The sequence below is a fragment of the Ictidomys tridecemlineatus genome, chromosome 12 (assembly GCF_052094955.1).
Source record: "Ictidomys tridecemlineatus isolate mIctTri1 chromosome 12, mIctTri1.hap1, whole genome shotgun sequence".
Lineage (NCBI taxonomy): Eukaryota > Metazoa > Chordata > Mammalia > Rodentia > Sciuridae > Ictidomys > Ictidomys tridecemlineatus.
In genome coordinates, this window is record NC_135488.1 from 79399951 (window position 1) to 79418360 (window position 18410).

An 18410-nucleotide genomic window follows, 5' to 3' on the forward strand; every position below is an offset into this window, starting at 1 on the left:
TTTATAATTGCACGTTAGAATTGTTAAATAGTGATAAGAATTGTTGAACCTCGATGCAAAGAAAAGACCACCAACTCCAATTTTAAGTCAAATTAAAGCAAGCTTGTATTGTGTACACAAAGAAAGCTGGCCACCAGCTACTGTCTTTCCCAAACGTGGGTTAGAGATCAGCCCAGCTCTCAGGGAAGAAAAGGTTTATATAGCACAGAAAGTTACAAAAGGGGGGTGTCTTGGGAACTTACAGGTAACAGGGTTCTGGAAAACATAATACAAGGGCAGATAGCAGATTAATGATCTACATGGTATGATGTTTCAAGGTAGGGAGTAAATTCAGATCCCAACATCAGAATTTATGAGGTACTGCTTAGGTTTCAGAAAGGGTTGTTATCTGGTCAGGGGGAGCCAGGATTGATGAGGCACCACTAAGGTTTTAGAGAGGGTTGTTATCTGGTCAAGGAGAGCCAGGCCTGGGTGAGTTCAGAGCACAGGAAGGATTTCCAAACAAGTTTAGATATCTCAGTAATTTATAGTAAATCAGAAATTAACTTTTCATGACTTTGTGATGAGATGGCTCCCTATCTTAAAATGGAATTAGGCTGGGTTCATCAGAATGTTTAGATTAAATAATCTATTGATTGTTCTTCCAGTTTGTTGATGTTATACTTTGTACTGTACTTTTAAGAATATCCAGGGAGCTTTATTATTATTATTATTATTATTTGGGTTCTTTCATTCTTTTCTATAAAATATATTATTTTTATAACTGTTACTTTTGTATGATTATTTACATTTTTATTTGTTTCAAGAGAATTTGTAACAGCCTCTTAAAATGTTTTATGATGATGATGATGATGACTGCTTTAAAATTCCTATCTCTTAATTCTTAACTTGTGAATCAAATTAAAAATTTGTGAAAAATCTCATTGTTGATATCATCAATTGTTCTTTCTCTTTCAAGTTGTGATTTTCTTAGTTTTTGGTGTTTTTAGAGATTTTCAATTGTATTTTTGACTTTTGCACATTATTATGGGATGTTTTTGTCCTATCTAAAACTTCTGTTTTAGCAAGCATCACACTGTTAGGCTTAGAGTCCAAGTCCTGGAATACTTTTTGCAAATAGTTATTTCAATGACAGGTTAGTTGTCAGAGTCCTGGTAATTTATTGTTGTGTATTTTATTTTTCTTTATTGCCCTGGGCCAGTTGGTCTTCCCAGAGCTGGATATGGGGTCCCCCCAGCCTGCTGATGCTGCTAATGCGGGTGGATGGCCTACTTGGCAACCTAGGTGTGCAACAGAGACCTTGTTCATGTGAACACTGCAGAAGAACAGATCTGTCATCCTGGGCATGTATCCTGTGGGGCAACATGCTGTTGAGGCTGCCATTGTTGAAGGTGTGGGCCAGGAACTGAATCCCATCCTCAGATTCAATTTATCATGTGGGCAGGAAGTCAGAGGAGAGGTATGGGGAGAGGGATGGCTCACATGTAAGCAGATTATCTGCTACTGCTAGCATGCATACCAAGGGAGATGAACTGTCTTCGTAAACACATATACATCTAATTTTGCTGCCAGATAGATCTCCTAGTGTGTGAACTGTCATTTTGTGTTATTAGGTTTTCCTTTTAATTTTCTATATGTGACTCTTCAAGTTTCATTTTAAGTGTGTGTCTCTGTTGCCATCAAATAGCAATTAAAGTTATGAAATGTTTATATTCATTTGTTTAAATTTTTATTTCAGTTTTAAGTGTTAGTTAGTACCTATCTTGATTAGTTCATTTTGTGTCATTGCAACAACATTCTTGAGACTGGCTACAACTTAGGAACAATGAGATTTAAAAAATGCAAAGGGCAAGACATTGGGAAGGAGAGCAGAGTAGCACTTGAATGCCCTCTCCAGGATTCCCAAGTATATCAGTGTGTTCAACTACCTAGAATCTCAACAAATCTCATGGTGCATGGGTTTTTACATAGCTTTATCCCAGTTGCTTCCTTTTTCCAGAGTTACTGGATGTGTCTGAAATTTCCATCCCTCTAATCATTTGATCTTTTGAACTGGTATGCTTCTGAGACTCTCTAGGAGTTTTATCCTAAGTCACCTTATTATCATAAATTGGTATGACTGAAGGAGCTCAAAACAAAAGACACTTCTGTCACTCAAGATAATCTGAGGACTTTACGAAATCCTGCCCAGAATGGAGAACTAGAGTCAAATACATTTTTTTATTATACCACAGTAAGCTTATCTAATTTAGTATTACATCAATCCCAGACAATTCTATATTTTATTATCTATTTTATACTCTGAACTTATATTTGTAATTAGTAAATTCAGAGAATTGCTATCCCAGGCCACTCTATAAAATTACAGAGTTAAAATATACATCAGTTAATTTATTTCCTAAAATAGGAGAAAAACATAGTTAATTTTGCTTATTTCATAATAGCATTTTTTAAATTGTTCGATCAGCTCAAGAGTTAAAGAGAGATAGAAGAACTTGTGGAGTCAATATTAACATACAAGCTTATTTTGACAACCGAATATCTGTAAGAAAAGAAAATTCAGAGAAGAATGGTATTAAATACACTAAAACTGAGATTGGTGTTTCAGTTATAAATATCAAATCTGAGAAAAATTAAATATATTTGTTTAAAAGAGCAAATAGTTAAAAAGAAAAACAAAAATGCATTAAAAGGCAAAGTAGATTCTTTTTTTTTTAACTTTATTTAATTGTGATATTACCCTTTCTTGGGCAGCTATTTACATGCTATGTCAGTACTTTCCCCACATCTGCTTTTGCAACCGCTCTCCTCTGGAACAGGCTTTTCAGACCCAGCTAAAATATCACACACAAAGGGAGATTTCTCTGTTCACCCCAGTGGAGAATGATCTCTGTTTGCCTATGCATCATCTATTATATGCATATCTTTTTTTTTTAGGTTATTTGTTGAAGACCTATGTTACTGTAGCTATCTTCCACTAACTTGGTAAAATGGAAATGATAATACCTAAATTTCATTGTTGTCATCAATTTTCAACGTGTGAGTTTGTGGAATTGTTTTAGGGTGAGTCAGCATATGCTAATTTCTTTCTTTACATTATAAACTTCTTCCTACTTTATATTGCAGCATTGAGGTATTTTGGTTAAAATGAGAAAATTAGGGCAAATTTTACAAACATGCTAGGAAAATGTGTGTTAACAAAAATCTGAGTTCTGTATTCTGATCCTGTGGCCTGGTCATACAGGTGAATCATGTGATATTGGAAATGTCCCATAATAGCTAACACTGAGGCTAAGCACTGGTTGACCTTTGGAAAATTCACCATACTCCTCTTTTTCTGGCACAGAAACTTGTAGTATGGCTTGATATTTGAGGACATGAATTTAAGGAAAACAGACCTATCTTTGAATAGAAAAAAAAATGCTAAATATTAGTTGTATGACCTTAGCAATTTTTCAAACCTTTTTAGGTGTTAATTTCCTGTGTGAGTATAGGATGTTCATATAAATTCATTGGGGAATTGTAAAAACAAATGAAAGAGTGTGTGTGTTAGCTCTCCATCACTGTGACACAATATCTAAGGCAATCAATTTAATAGAGAAAGGTTCATTTGGGCTCACAGTTTCAGGGGTGTCAGTCTGTCATTACTTGGCCCTGTTGCTTTGGGCCTGTGGCAAAGTAGTACATCATGTCAGGAGTCCTTAGTAGAGGAGGCTTTTTTATATCATGGAAGCTAGAAGAGAAGGGACCACTGTCCCAATACACTCTTCAAGGACATGCTCCTAATATTCTAACTTCCTTCATCTAGACCTGCCTCGGAAAGTTCCACTCTATCCAATAGCACTTGGCCCTGACCATCAAACCTTTAACACATGGGCCTTTGGGGGCACAGTATGCAAAGTGTTAAACATTTCTAGTGCTCATTATATGTACCCTATTGTTAGTATGCATTGAACTCTGCATAGTTACTGTTATTGGACACACTCCATTACCCTACTTTTGTGCTTGTTTGGAATAGAAAAGGGTAAAGAACATATTTGTTATTGTTTTTATAGAGGAAATATCAGGATGGTTTAAAAGATGACATGATCTTCTAAACCATTTCTTCTAAAATTCATTGATCAGAGATATTATTATTTAAGGCTGATCAAATTTTTGCATATGATTTGTAATTCCACCATCTGATAAAGATCTATAAAAATGTTAGAGTTTACAAGACTTATAGATTCCAAAATATTTAGTAAAAATTAAGGTATATTTAAACCAGATAAAATAATATTCAATTATGAAATTAAAATAGAACATATGTAATGTAAACAGTATTTTCACCATTAGAGAACATATTTAATGTATACAGTTTAACCTGAGGTGGAAACACCAATTCTTGGGGCTGATTTTTAAGTCATGTTAACATGTTCTCTCAAATGGAAAGATAATTGATTTGAGAACTTCAGACCATTGGATTTGAGAATTTCAGACCATTGGTTGATTGCAACTGAGCAGATGTAATTTGATCACCATGCCCATTGGATATTTTATAAGTCCTTAAACAAACTGTTCCTCTAAAATAACTTGATCTAATGATTCCCTGATGTAGGTTTGGGAGAAACTGAGTTTGGCAGGAAGAACTTATTAAGTCACTTTTTGTATTCTTGCTTCCTGCTTATTAGATACTTCAGATTTAGTTAAAAGAAGAATTTGAAAGGTACAATACATGTAACTCATTCAACAAGCATGCATAGAGTACTGAGGTGTGGAAACTAGGAAGAAGGGTGACCACAATCAACACAATCTCTGTCCTGTGGGGCTGAGAGTTCATAGGAAATAGAGATAAAATGAATTATTTAAATATTTAAAGTAAAATTTAGTTGGTGATAATACAAGAGAGAGAAAGAGGGAGACGACCTAATATGATTGAGTATAATTGGGATCGTCAGGAACTATCTCACTGAGGAAACCAATATCCAAATGATAATGTGTCATTGGGAATTCTCCTAAAAGCTGAACATCTTGCAGAAAAAATAGTAAATGTAAAAGTCCTTGAAATCCTTGGTGTGCATGGCCAAGAAAAGGCAGTAGTGTTAGATGAGAGTGGAGAGATAAGCAGCTCAGGTGAGGCAAGGCATTTTAGGCCATCATAAAAGTTTGAATTTTACTGAGTACAATAGAGCACAAACAAATCCATTAATTCAATGAAACTTTTTAAGTACATACTCTATGAAAGGCATTGTAATTGCTGCTAGGGGAGGCTTGGATGTCAAAAGAAGTCATAGATGTCATCTGGGGATGCTACATGGGAAATGATATATAAAGGAACCCTTCACATTAGAAACAAAATGTGGGCAGAATATATGGGTACTGTTGTTATGCCTTTCTTAAAGAGATGATAGTTAACATTGCGATTTTAAGTATTACTAGGACTTTATTGAGCAGAATCAGAATAGCATAATCAAAGTTATGCCTTAGGGTGGTTTTTCTTTAGCAGTGAGGGAGAAAGGAGAGTAGGAGTTTTAAAGAGGTGAGGGAAGGAGTGTGCAGACCTAACGTGATTGCCAGGTGCTACTGAGTTTAATTCTTAAATACCTTTTGTGTCACCCTTTCCACTTCCACTCCCCCTGCCCTGTCATCAGTGCCACATAATTGTAACCTTGGTTTTGTCTCTTTATCTCTTTTTTTTCCCTCACCACAATGCTCCCATACAAATTTTCCAAAAAAAAAATAAATCTTCATATTACCCAACTGATGAAAAATAGCAAATAAATTGCAGGGGACTAACAATAAAGTCTAACATAAATATTTTTTCAAAATCCTTTAAAATCTTGCTTTTTGTCATTGCATTTACTTCCCTCACCTATTATTTACTGGGTTAATTTTCAGATTCATAAACTTAGCATGAGTTTCTATTTCTTTGGGTCTTTGTTTCTAATCTTCCTATGAACTGCAATATTCTGTGTGGCATCCGCTACTTTTTTTTTAAAGAGAGAGAGAGAGAGAAGAGAGAGAGAATTTTTTGATATTTATTTTTCAGTTTTTGGTGGACACAACAGCTTTATTTTATTTTTATGTGGTGCTGAGGATTGAACCCAGCACCCCGTGCATGCCAGGCAAGCGCATTACCGCTTGAGCCACATCCCCAGCCCAACTACTAACCTTCTTAAGTTGCAAAGATAAACTTATTTCATGTCTCCTCTGGTACTTTCTCAAACCTGTCAATCAAATCCATTTGCCCTTTGCTCTTACCTGAGCACTTTGCTCATGTAACTCAGTTCTTGTTGCTCTTCCCAATATTATTTGCCAGCCCGAACTCTGAGAATACCAGCTGGTTCTCTGATTGGAATAACGAAAAAGTTCTGGAAGTAGACAGAGATGATGGTTGCACAACATTGTGAATGTGTTTAATGTCACTGAATTGTATGTTTAAAAATGGCTAAAAGGATAAGTCATGCATATTTGATCACAATAAAATGTATCTAAAACCTAGAAACAAAAATAAAGTTAATAATGAAACATTACTAGAATTTTCATTAGGAATAAGAAAAAAGTATTTCTATCATTAGGGCTTATTAATGCTGTACCAGAGGACTTAGCAAAAGAAGAAAACAAAGAAAAATAAACGGGAGGCATATGACTATATAGGGAAAATATAAAAAATTGTACTTTTTTCAAATAAATAAAAATAATTTTTTGAAAAACCCAAATACTTTCTTGATAACATACTATCTTCTACTTTACAGATATGTCTTCTTGAGACATATTTGTACATCTTTGTGGGGAATATTATGGTAACTTGTTGAATATATTCAGTCTGAAGAAGCAAATTAGGATAATAAGCATGTTCACCTCTTCAAACACTAATCATTGTTATGTGTTTGGGATTTCCTACACTTCTAGTCATTTTGAAATATAACCATAGATTGTTTTAAATCAATAGTCACCCTTGTGTGCTATATAAAAACCAGAACACATCCCTCCTTTATAAGCATGCTTTACTGCCCCTCACTGATCTTTCTGCCTCTTCCCACCTGCCCTTCCCAGTCTCTACTGACTATTACTATTCCGTTCTGTTCTTCCACAGGATCAACTCATTAGTATCCACAAATGAGTAAGAACATGTGCTATTGTCTTTCTTGTCTGTAAAGCCAGAATTAAAGAAGCAAAACTGGTAAATGCTAATGAACACAAAAAGTTCATTTTGGGACTGAGGTTGTGTCTCAGTGGTAGAGCACTTGCCTTGCATATGTGAGGCACTGGGTGTGATTCTCAGCACCATTTATTAAATAAATGGATAAAAGAAAGTTCTGTCAACAACTAAAAAAATATTTTTAAAAAATGTTTATTTTGTTTGGTCAGTAAATCTGTGTGTGTGTGTGTGTGTGTGTGTGTGTGTGTGTGTGTGTTGTGTTTTACTTTTACCAAATGAGGTAGAGGAAGGAAGATGCAAATTGGGTTTCATGTATAAATTCTTCAGGATACTTAAGGAGAAAATACACCCATGCCCTGTTTAATCCACTCCCTTGCATACAGAAAGAAAAACATTCCAGAAAAATAGTAATAAACATGTGGCAAACATAGTGCTTAAATTCAAATTTTGTAAACCTAAATAAAATGAATTTTAGCAGTCTTACAATTTAGCAGTATTGTTTAGAAATAGAGAACAACATTTGAAAGCCATTAATTTATTTCAACATATTAAAAATTATAAATAATTATATATATATAATTTTTAATATATATATATATAACCATACCCAAAAATAATTTCATGAAAACTAATGTTCTTTATGAGTAAAAATTAAGCCACAGGCCAAATAGAAACACAAAATCATTGAGTGAACACAATGATGTTCATAAGAAAACAATGCCTCTACCCTTGTTTATGATAAAATACCAAATCATTCCCAGATAAATTAGAAATAAGACAAGAAAGCCACTAGCACTATCATTAACATTTCCTTCAGGAAGTTTTAATCAATGTGTGAAGATAAGAAATTAAAATAAAATGGATAAATATTCTTTAAGAGAGCATCAACCTATCTGTATTTGATACTGATATGATTGCCTGTCTAGGAAATCCAAACAAGAAAGTCGATTGCAAATCATTAAGAGCATTCAATATTGTGACTGCCAAAACAAAATACAAATTTAAAACATTTTATAGAAAACATAAGTATTTACAATATTGAAGGAAAAATAAAATATAAAAATAACAGATTTAACTAGAAAATTTTCTAGATCTGTGTTTTAAAATACCAATACTATATTGAAGAACATTAAAACCAGATTTTTAAAAAATATTTATTTTTTAGTTATAGTTAGACACAATACCTTTATTTTGTTTATTTTTATGTGGTGCTGAGGATTGAACTCAGGGCCTTGCATGTGCTCGGCGAGCGCTCTATCATTGAGCCACAACCCAGCCCCCAGAATTTTTTTTATCAAAATAGATCAATATTAATTGAAGAAGGATTGGAAGGTTGGCCAATTCCTTTGAATATTAAACATTGCAACATGTTAATTGTGATTTTTGATCAGGGAAATCTGAATGATGAACTTATACAGGAATATATATAGATAAAAAGTTTACCATTGCAAAATGTTAAATTCTTAAATGTATTTTCTCCAATTGAAAATCCACAGCTTGTAATGAAATTCATATTATTTTATTTCTTTGTATAAATATATGCTGCTCATCAAATTTCAGGAGACATTTTATTTGTGTAGACTATGAATAGAATTTGACTTTAAAATAGCAGCTAGTTAACTAACCTGCTTTCATTACATCAATTCCACTCACATTACAGGTGAATTAATAATCTTGTTGCTAAAATGGTAGGGATAATAGTGATCCAAAAGGCTTCATTTTCCAAAGTGTCAGTATATGCAATTGAGGAAAGGAGAAAAATGTGTAATCTTGAAAAATGATAGACTGTGTGTCTTTATATGTGGGTGGTGTTTCTATGCAGTTTTGTTATAGTACAAGAACAAAATGCTTGAAAATTTGTTCTTTTTATTTTCATAAACTATACTTTTTTTCCAGAAATGAGATAAAAATGAGACTATATCTCTTTCAGATTCGAGTAATCTGTGGCACATTGGAACAAGTTAGATATTCATGGAATCAAACTCTAATCGAGACATCTCTCTAAATTAATTCAAAGGCAAGGTGCAATCAACCAATTTGACCCAGAGAAAACTATCTTTTTTTATTACACATAAGTGATTCTAAGTGCTGTAATGATTAAATATTATAATCACTATTATTAAACTAGATATTTATCTTATGTGATTGATTTATTTACGTTTTTCTTTTCATAATAGATGCACTCACTCGATGACAAAGGGGAAAACTGAATAACATTTGTCACAATAATAAATATCATTGTTAATTATGCATAATGAAATACAAGTAAAATCTTGCATAAAGTGGACTTTTGGATAGTCATTCCAAACTGTGTATTTTCATTAGACTCATAGAGATTTAGTTGGGTATCTCTGCCTAACTAGCATATTGTCTTGGTAATTTTGATTAGCAAACTCTTGGCCTAAATAAGTAACTGTTACATAATAACAACTGACAGGGAATGGACAGATAAGAGTGGTGGGAACATGAGGTTAAGGGAAAAAATTCTATAAACTGGGTCTATTGTGCTGACCCCCACATGCTTTCTTAAAAAAAGGGGGTGGGGTGGGAATTTGCCTGTAGCAGCTGCTGGTTTAAGTTAACAGCATATGTTACATTCCTCAGCTAATCAACTGTTGTTTGCAAGAGAAATGAAGACTTAAAATGCTAATAAAAAAAACACAAGTTACTCTGAAGTGGAGGACTTTTTTGACCTTTATACATAAGAGACCCCAGAATTTAGAGAGATAGCCATCAAATCTGTAAGAACAGGTTCCAATTGGAAAGAGCATTAGTCAAAGTGACCTAGAGTTGTCAAACACAGTGGGGACTTGAGAGTCAGCTCTCACTCTGCTGTCAGTCTAAAACCAAGAGATGGACCAGAGTGGGACTTTCTGGAAACTTTCCTGAGACCCCCAATTAGACTGGAGAGATAAACTGCCCCTTTTCTCTCTGAGAGGACCCACTCTTTTCCTTGAGTGTGCCCTTTCCCCTTTTTCTATCCCTTCTAAAAAACTCATGCCTATTATTCTGGCATCAGGGTTGGGATGCAACTTGGTTTTGCAGTAGGCCTAGCCTACTATTCAAGGGGTAGGCATAAGTTAATCCACCAAAGTTTAGGATGGCTATCAAAACATCATACTGGATTCATTTAATGAAAAAGAAAGGGGTAAATAAGAAATAGGAGAATAAATAAAAACATAAGACACATAGCCAACCAAAATAAAAATGGCAACGAAAAGCAATCATATCACACAGAAAACTCTATGCTTACTTAGTTGGCATGACTCTCAATCTCCACGTACTTGTTGCTTCCTCTCTTTCTTATGGATTCAAACAGTAAAGCTGAAATGAATCTCTCACATGCTCAGACCATCATCACTGGAAATGCAGGACTTCCATAGACATAATCTGAATTCCCATCAATCAGAAAACCAGCAGTGGGTTTAGCAAGTCACATATTTCAGATGATTCGTATTCACTAACCTCTGTCTACAGTATCACCTGTTTTATTTTCTATCTCAATTTCATACTTTTTTGGGGAAAAACCACCAGGGAAATATATTTCAATGACAATATATGATAATGCTGCTTTCTGCACTCCATCTCATTACAGAAGCCTTGTCTTTCTAAAATGGAAAATGGATTTGCGTCTCAGTATTATTCTGCCACACACTGATTCAGCGAAACAGCATTTGGGTGGCTTCTAGTAAATTTAATTTTCTTTGGCTGCTTCCTGAAGTGTGAGTCACACTGAAGCAAATGATGTCACTTTCAGAGTTTGGTGTTTTGGGGGACGTGAAACAAAGGATCCAAGACTAAGCAGTAATTCCGTGCAACAGGTAGAGCCTAAAAGTCGTTTTGCTCTGGGCCTACCATTCAAGGAATTTAAAATCTTCAAGAAGTGTTTTAATATATTTTTTTTCCTTGTCAGTAGTTAGAGTTGCATTTAAACAATCTAGAACTGAGTTATTAGTTCTGACAAAGAAAAATGAGCTCAGGATGGGGTTAAATAGGCGAGGAAGATTTATCCAAGACTACTAAAGTAGAGGTCAAGATTTTTGCAGTAGGGAAGAGAAATTGAATTTTGCTGTCCTGAAACAAAAGGCTGGGGAGAGCTTGAGGACATTAAATGAGGGAAATTGGTTAGGGTGATTAGGCCATCTGCATTTACTAATTGGCACTATGGGAGCTAGATTTTAGCCTCCCATAGGGATTGAGGGTTAAGGGTTGGACCTTTCTGGATGAGTACATTTCAAATAGATAGCTCTCAGGTCTTTGAGAAACATAGTCCGAGGCTATAAAACTGGGAAGAAGTGGGGAGAAGATTTACACATCAAAAGAGCATAGAAAGGAGTTCACAGTGGCACATTTTCTAAAGTAAGTGCTCTGGGGACAAAGCAGGTCAGAAACCATAGTTATGAAGTCTGTCTAAAGTTTGGTCCCTCTGAAGAGAATGTTAAATCCGTTTTGGTCACTGTCCTTCATGAAGTGTCATATAATCCTGCATAATAACCCATCACATCCAAGTCCAGATTTTAAAAATTATCTTTATATTGATTCTTTTCTACAAACATTTGGGAACAAAGAGTGCAAGGAGGATCAGTAGAGCAGAGGAAGGGGAATTTGGGGAGGGAGGAGAGGAGGCATAAAGGAGGCACTGGGGACTGAAATAGAGTAATTAAATGTATGATTATGTCAAAATGAACCCACCTATTATGTATAACTATAATGCACTAAGCAAAGCATTTTTTTAAAATGCTATGTCCTAAATAAATCTTGTTATAAATTCCTTTTGAGAAAGTAGCTTAGAGAAGGACTTACTTTTTTTGAGCTAAAGAAGTAAAGAAAGAAGTTTAAATTCAATATTGTGTTCAGTATTCATTCAATTCTTAAATAATAACAGTATTATTCCAAATGCAGTATTTCAAGCTTATTGTCCAATGATCTAAATGTTTTAATTAAAAAAGGATCACATATATGGCCTGAAACCTATGCCATCTGGCTTAGTACTATGTTCTCTCTCCATTTTTTTTTCTCATTTTCTTTTGTAAGAAAAACATATGAAAGGCCACACATATGAATTTTGAAGACAGTATATTATTTCAGGCTTTATTTCCATTGTTGTGTCCCAATACAATGTATTCAAGTATTTCATTTGCTGTATATTGCTTACCTAATCTATTTTGAAGGGATTGGGGACTAGAAATGTTCATTTAACTGACCACGTGTAAGAAAGCAGGTGGGAAATAACATTTATTGATGTACGTTGTACTCTATATCCAATAATTTAGAATTTTACTAATTACAATTTTCTTAACAAGTCTATAAACTACATCTTATTTTTTTCACATGAAAATAATTCTAACTGTAAAATGTAACTTGGTTACTTTAATCAGATGATTCCTTCTGTTCTATCCCCCAAATCTGATTAAAGTATAAAAAAAGATCTCAAACTGCTTGTCCATTTTTGATTTTGAGAAATGAATACTTTTGACAAGGCTGAAACCAATAAAATTTAAAGAATATATTTTTATGAATTATATTATTATTCAAAAATATTTCTTATCTGTAGGAGACTTATGCATTTCACTTGTGGCTTTTAGTATTTTCGTTGGAAAAAATCTGAGTCTCCATAGTGTTGTTGTTTGTGTCCCAGTAACCAGTCGTGGCTAAAGGAATATGAGTGGGTATGACATGTGCCTCATCCACTTATTTCTCTCTGTTATAGAAACATTATGTTTCAAATATGAGCTACTCCTTACTGGACTAAAAGACACATGGAATAACTAATTCATGGCCACCAATATGAGATAGAAATAGAAATCAATGTCTGTTTTGTAAGACTCTGAGATTTTGAAATAGCATCTTACAGTAGCAGTACTGACTAATTAATATGCTATAAACCTTCAATTAACTAGAGTGCTATTGATCTATTCATCCTTGGATGGTAAAAGTTCAAATGATTTAGTGAGTACTTGGGGTGATTGCACTAGTGGGAATTTACTGTACAGTGCAGAGTTTTACTTAAAACAACTAGAAAAGAAATCCTTTGAATATCCAGATAAAAGTTTTAACATAAGGGTCCCTCCTGCAGAAGGATAACCCACTTCAGTACTTGTTACGTCCTTGGTCAGTAACTCCAGTTTCAGTGCGGATAATAAGATCCATTTGTTCATGTGCTGTTCCATGAAGGTTAACTGCAACTGCTTTCAGGGAAGAGATTATATCTTCACTGTCTGATAGGTATTAGAAAGCAGTGAAGGAATGTGAGGATAATGTTAGTCTCAGTTGTCTCCCTCCATTCTGGAAGACACATCCTCTCACACCTGCTAAAGCTCTCTTGCTAGGATTCATCACTTTCCCACTAGTGCCTGACATCTTGGTTTGTCACAAGCTGGGTGCTACCCATAAAGCTTGCAATCAGGAGATCTGGTCGCTGATAGATAATACTATTATTCTGTGTTGAAACCTGTTGGAAGATCAGAGCCTGAATCCTTGTAAACAATGAAGGGAGAAGGTCATCCTACCGAATAACATGTTTTCCCTCCAGACAACCTAAATGATCTTTTTGATTTACATGATTATTTTACTTTCACTGTTACTGACCACCATTGGATTAAATAAAAATATGCTGACTGCCTCCTGAAATTAAAAAGTAAAGATACATCAAAGGTCAGGGTAACCTTAGAAAGACTTACAATGCATGCAGCATCTGCCTTATCAATTTCCCTGCTATTATGATGATCTTGTCACCTCTGTTGTACATTTTGAAGATCCACATTGTTTGGACTTAGTAATGGAGGTCTGTTAATATAAAAAGAATAAAATACATGTATCAACACAAAGCTTTAATTTTTGGAAGGTAAGGCACATAACTGAGCTAAACTGGATATATAAATTGGTCTGATGGCTCTGTTCCTATCCACAAATCGCACAGGAGTACTAAATCTCCAAATGTTTCTAAATGTCTAATATACTTTGAGATATGCTCTTGAAAGTCAACTTATTTATTTTTGAATAGAGGACATTACTGCTATCTTTATGTTACTACATATTATAGGCCAGATATTGTACAATGTCAAGAGATATTCTATGTCTATTACTCTTATAAAACCAGTTGTGGTATGTGTAATTGCAGAAATGCAGCTGAGCCCTGATTTACTCAAAGTCACACACATGTAAGTAAAACAGTGGAACCAGATTCTGAATACATCCAAAAATTTCTCTGTACAACTTTTTTTTTTTCCTTTCTGGACTCCCCAAAAGTACTGTGTGGAGTAGGGTAGAAGAAAGAAGATATGATAAATAATGAGTGATACTTTATTTGTTCTCCTTTAAATATAAGCTATAAGATTGTAACCTCCGGAAAATTATCTTTTCTTTCAAAAACTTTAAACCTAAACATTAATTTATGCATAACTTTGGGATTGGAAAGTAAAAATAGCAGTAACTCTGTGCCAGCAAAGTATCACAAAGCCACTTGATTGGATTCTAAGTGCTGATAATTACAGTTTATCCAATGTTAGAAAATACAGCTTTAATTGCCTGAAACATGCTTATCCTTGGCAAATCCAGCACAGAACTCCCAATGTTTTTCACTTCTTTACCTCTATAAGCAGACAGCAACAAAATTCCTGATTCAAAATTGTTATACTATTTAAACTTTCCTGCATGAATTGTCTGAATACAGCTTTCCTTCTGATGTAGCTTCCAGACTTGTATTTATCTATATTCATAGATCTAGTCTTCTAGGAACTTTGTTTTCCTATTCAGCTTCTGCATTTGAGCTGACAAGCTTCCCTTCCTAATACTAGCAGACACTCAGAAAATAGCCAATCCCCTACCCCATCTCAATAATAACAGTGAACACTTACATAATCAACAATATGCATATTCAATCTCATTTAGTCTTCACAACAACCTGATGGGCTAGTTACCACTATTGTTTCCCTTTTATAGGGAAGATATTTGAAACACAACAATGTTTAATTAATTTGCTTAAAGTTATACAACAAGATTTTTGACCATTGTAACCAGGATTTGAACCAAGACACTTGGCTACAGAATCCATTCTTAACACTGTTTCAACCAGTCTTAAACCTCAAGCCCCATCTGTCAATAACTTTGGTAATATCTGTTTCTATCCACGAATTTTCTACCCTAAAATATTTTCTTGCTGAATGTGGGACTCATGTCAAAATGATTATCTAGGGCTTTTTAAATTGAACTCAAGCAGAACCTAAAGATTAACACAGTGTTTAAAAACTTTATGTGTATTTTTTCTTGGTAGTTCTTGAACCATTTAGAAGTGTTGCACTGGCCCTATTACTTTGTGATAGAACATGTCAATGTCTGCAAAGTGTGCAATTTGTGGAATTTTAAAATGGTGAGAGCTATTGCCAGACATATCTATTTCATTTCATTTTGCTTTTAAGGATGTATGGGACATTGATGGGAGTTGCCACACTGGAGCTGAGCGCCCCAAAGCTCTGAGCAATGGGAATGTGGAGATGTGGCAAGCCAGCTGTGGGCTTCCTGTGTGAGCTGTAAGCATCTTGAGCATACAAAGCAGACTGGACTGACGATGAAGCTCTGTCTGGGCTGTGCATATATGTGTCCCTTTCACTTAGCCTGCCTTTGATCATCACACTGCACATGAGATGGGTATAGCCTTCCAAGATATCAGTCAACCTGTTGACCTGCCAGACATCACAAAGGTAAACTCCACCCCCTGAAACCTGACCCCTTGCCTTATTTGAATGGCTTCTTCCCAATAAAACCTGGTTGGAGATGTGCTCTTTCTCTTTCTTGCTTGCCTTGCCTCCTTTGTGGCAGCTGGTTTACCCAAAGAAAAACGTATTTCTCTTTCTGTGTGTCATTACTTTGTGCCATCCCAGTCTACCTGGAGTGACCCTGACTGGTTTAGTCATGTGTCCCGACAGGACATGTCTTTAAAAATCTATTGTTATTCCCTTTCTCTGTCTCTTCCTCTTCCTCTCTTTCTTTCTTTTTTTTCCCTTCATTGTCTGTGTTAATCAGCTTTCATTGATGTGATAGCTGAGAAAAACAACTTAATGAAGGAAATATTTATTTTGGTTCACAGTTTCAGAGATTTCAGTCCACGGTTGGCTGGCTCCATTGCTTTGGACCTGAGAAGATGAGGTGGAGGGAAATTGGCAGTAGGGAGTCAGAGAGAGAACAGTGGGTTGAGGACAAGTATAGTCCCCCAGAGCATGCCCTCAAGAACCCACCTGCTACAACTAGATTCTGTGTGTCTAAACAGTTTCTAGCACCTCTCCAGGGTTCATTCAGCCATGAATCCCTCAATGGATTGATGTATTGATGAGCTCAGAGCCCTCAGAAAGTGATCTAATCACTTCCAAAAAAAAAAAAAAATTCACATCTCTTAAGACTGCTGCCTTCAACACAGAAATCTTTGGGGGACACTTCATATTCCAAACATAACACTATTCTTCCTGAAAAAAAAAATCAGGCCAAAAGCCAATAGATAGGATGAGCTAAGTAGGTGAAGCTGGGGTACCATCCCAGAAAGGCAGGGTGGAGGCAGCAATGTTTGTGGGGCATTGACAAATGAACAGAATAAGGAGAGCATCCACGTAGGAGGACAGGTAGAATAAGGTGAGAAGGTCTCACATGTGGGGCAGAAACAAAAGCAGCCTTATGCAGGATATCAGTGACAGGAGTATCTATGCAAGAGGGCTTGTGGCATTAGTGGCTCAACATGGAGCACTGGATTCAGAACAGGGTGAGAAGGGACTCTCCATATGGGGGTGGGGCAAGGCTGAGGTAGTAACAGATGTCTGGTTGCATGTAGGAGGGTGTTGATCAAACAAACAAATACGTCAAAGAATTATGCCTAGCCTTTTCATTGTAACTAAAGAGCTACAAATATGGAATGGTAGAAAACTAGAATTAACCCTGTGGTGTTGTATTTAGATTGCTGACATCAGTTTTAATCATAGTTATCAATGTAGAGGGATAGATACCCAAATACAGATGTGAATGTGTATATATGCACACATATACAGAGTGTTTCTAAATATATAACAATGTGTGCATACACATACATACACAGTCACACATACAAATAGGTATATATTTATTCACTAAATCTTTCTTATATACCCAAGAGTAGCACTGCTCTGACATAAGTCAGCATCCAGGTATTGCCAAATGTACTTCTTTCATTTTGTTTTTAAGCATGTATTGGAGATGTCTATCTATCTCTCTCCATTGGTAAACTGATATCAGCAATTTAAATACAATACCACAGGGTTTATTCTAGTTTTCTTTCATTCCACATTTGTAGCTCTTTTCTTACAACGAAAAGTCTAGACATAATTCTTCAGTATATTTATTTGTTTGATCAATGCCCTCCTACATGCAACCAGACAACTGTTACTACCTCAGTTTCATCCTACCCTTGACCTCCAAATGGAGAGTTTCTTCTCACCCTGTTCTGAATGCAGTGCTCCATGTTGAGCCACTAATGCCACATCCCTCTTGCACGGATACCCTTCCCCTCACTGACATCCTGCACCAGGCTGCTGTCATCCAGGTCTTAGTTTTTAGACATCATCTCAATTTAAATGAGGCAGGTGTTCTGGAGAAATAGTTGTTCTCACCATTGGAACAGGGGAAGTGTATGATGAGCCTTTGATCTTTTTGTTTCCTTAAAGCAAGGAAGTGCCAAAGAAATGATAAGCACATATTTGAGAAACACAGAATCTAGCTTGAAAAAAAACTTCAAGGAGTCAAGTTTGGACAATTTGATCATCAAAATAATTCATAATAATGGACTGAAACTTACTAAATGCTATAGTAATCCATGACTCTTTATTGACACAGATAATCAATAAAAGAATTTTCAAAAAGACAAGTAAAAGTCATTGCCATCCTGTCTTAAGTTATTATCTTCAAATGACTTATTATTCAAAAGGTTGAGAAAAAATAAAATAACTTCACATTGTAGAAACCTATGGACCCTTGCTATGTGATCACAATTAACTTTTATCAGCAATAGAACACACGGGAATTGCTAAATGAGAATTGCTAAATCAGAATAAAATGAGAACACAGCATTTTTGTGATGTTTTTCCTCAAAAGCATAGTTGACATCTCTTCGATAAGATCAGAGACATTGTGGGACACTCTACAAAACAATTTTTTGTAGTCTACAAAACTGTTAAAATAATGAAGGCAAGAAAAGATTGACGGAGACTGAAAAGACATGGAGCCTACTGTAAAACATGATCTTGGGTTGTGT

At 35.2% G+C, this 18410-nt stretch overlaps 1 long non-coding RNA gene across 1 annotated transcript in view; it reads left to right on the forward strand.

Annotated features, from left to right (window-relative positions):
* LOC144369601 (uncharacterized) overlaps positions 1 to 15907 on the forward strand; it is a 368880-nt gene extending 352973 nt beyond the window's left edge. Inside the window, exon 3 of the long non-coding RNA XR_013429392.1 lies at positions 15559 to 15907. This is a non-coding gene — a long non-coding RNA (uncharacterized LOC144369601). The remainder of the gene's footprint in view (positions 1 to 15558) is intronic.
* Positions 15908 to 18410: the final 2503 nt, after the last annotated feature.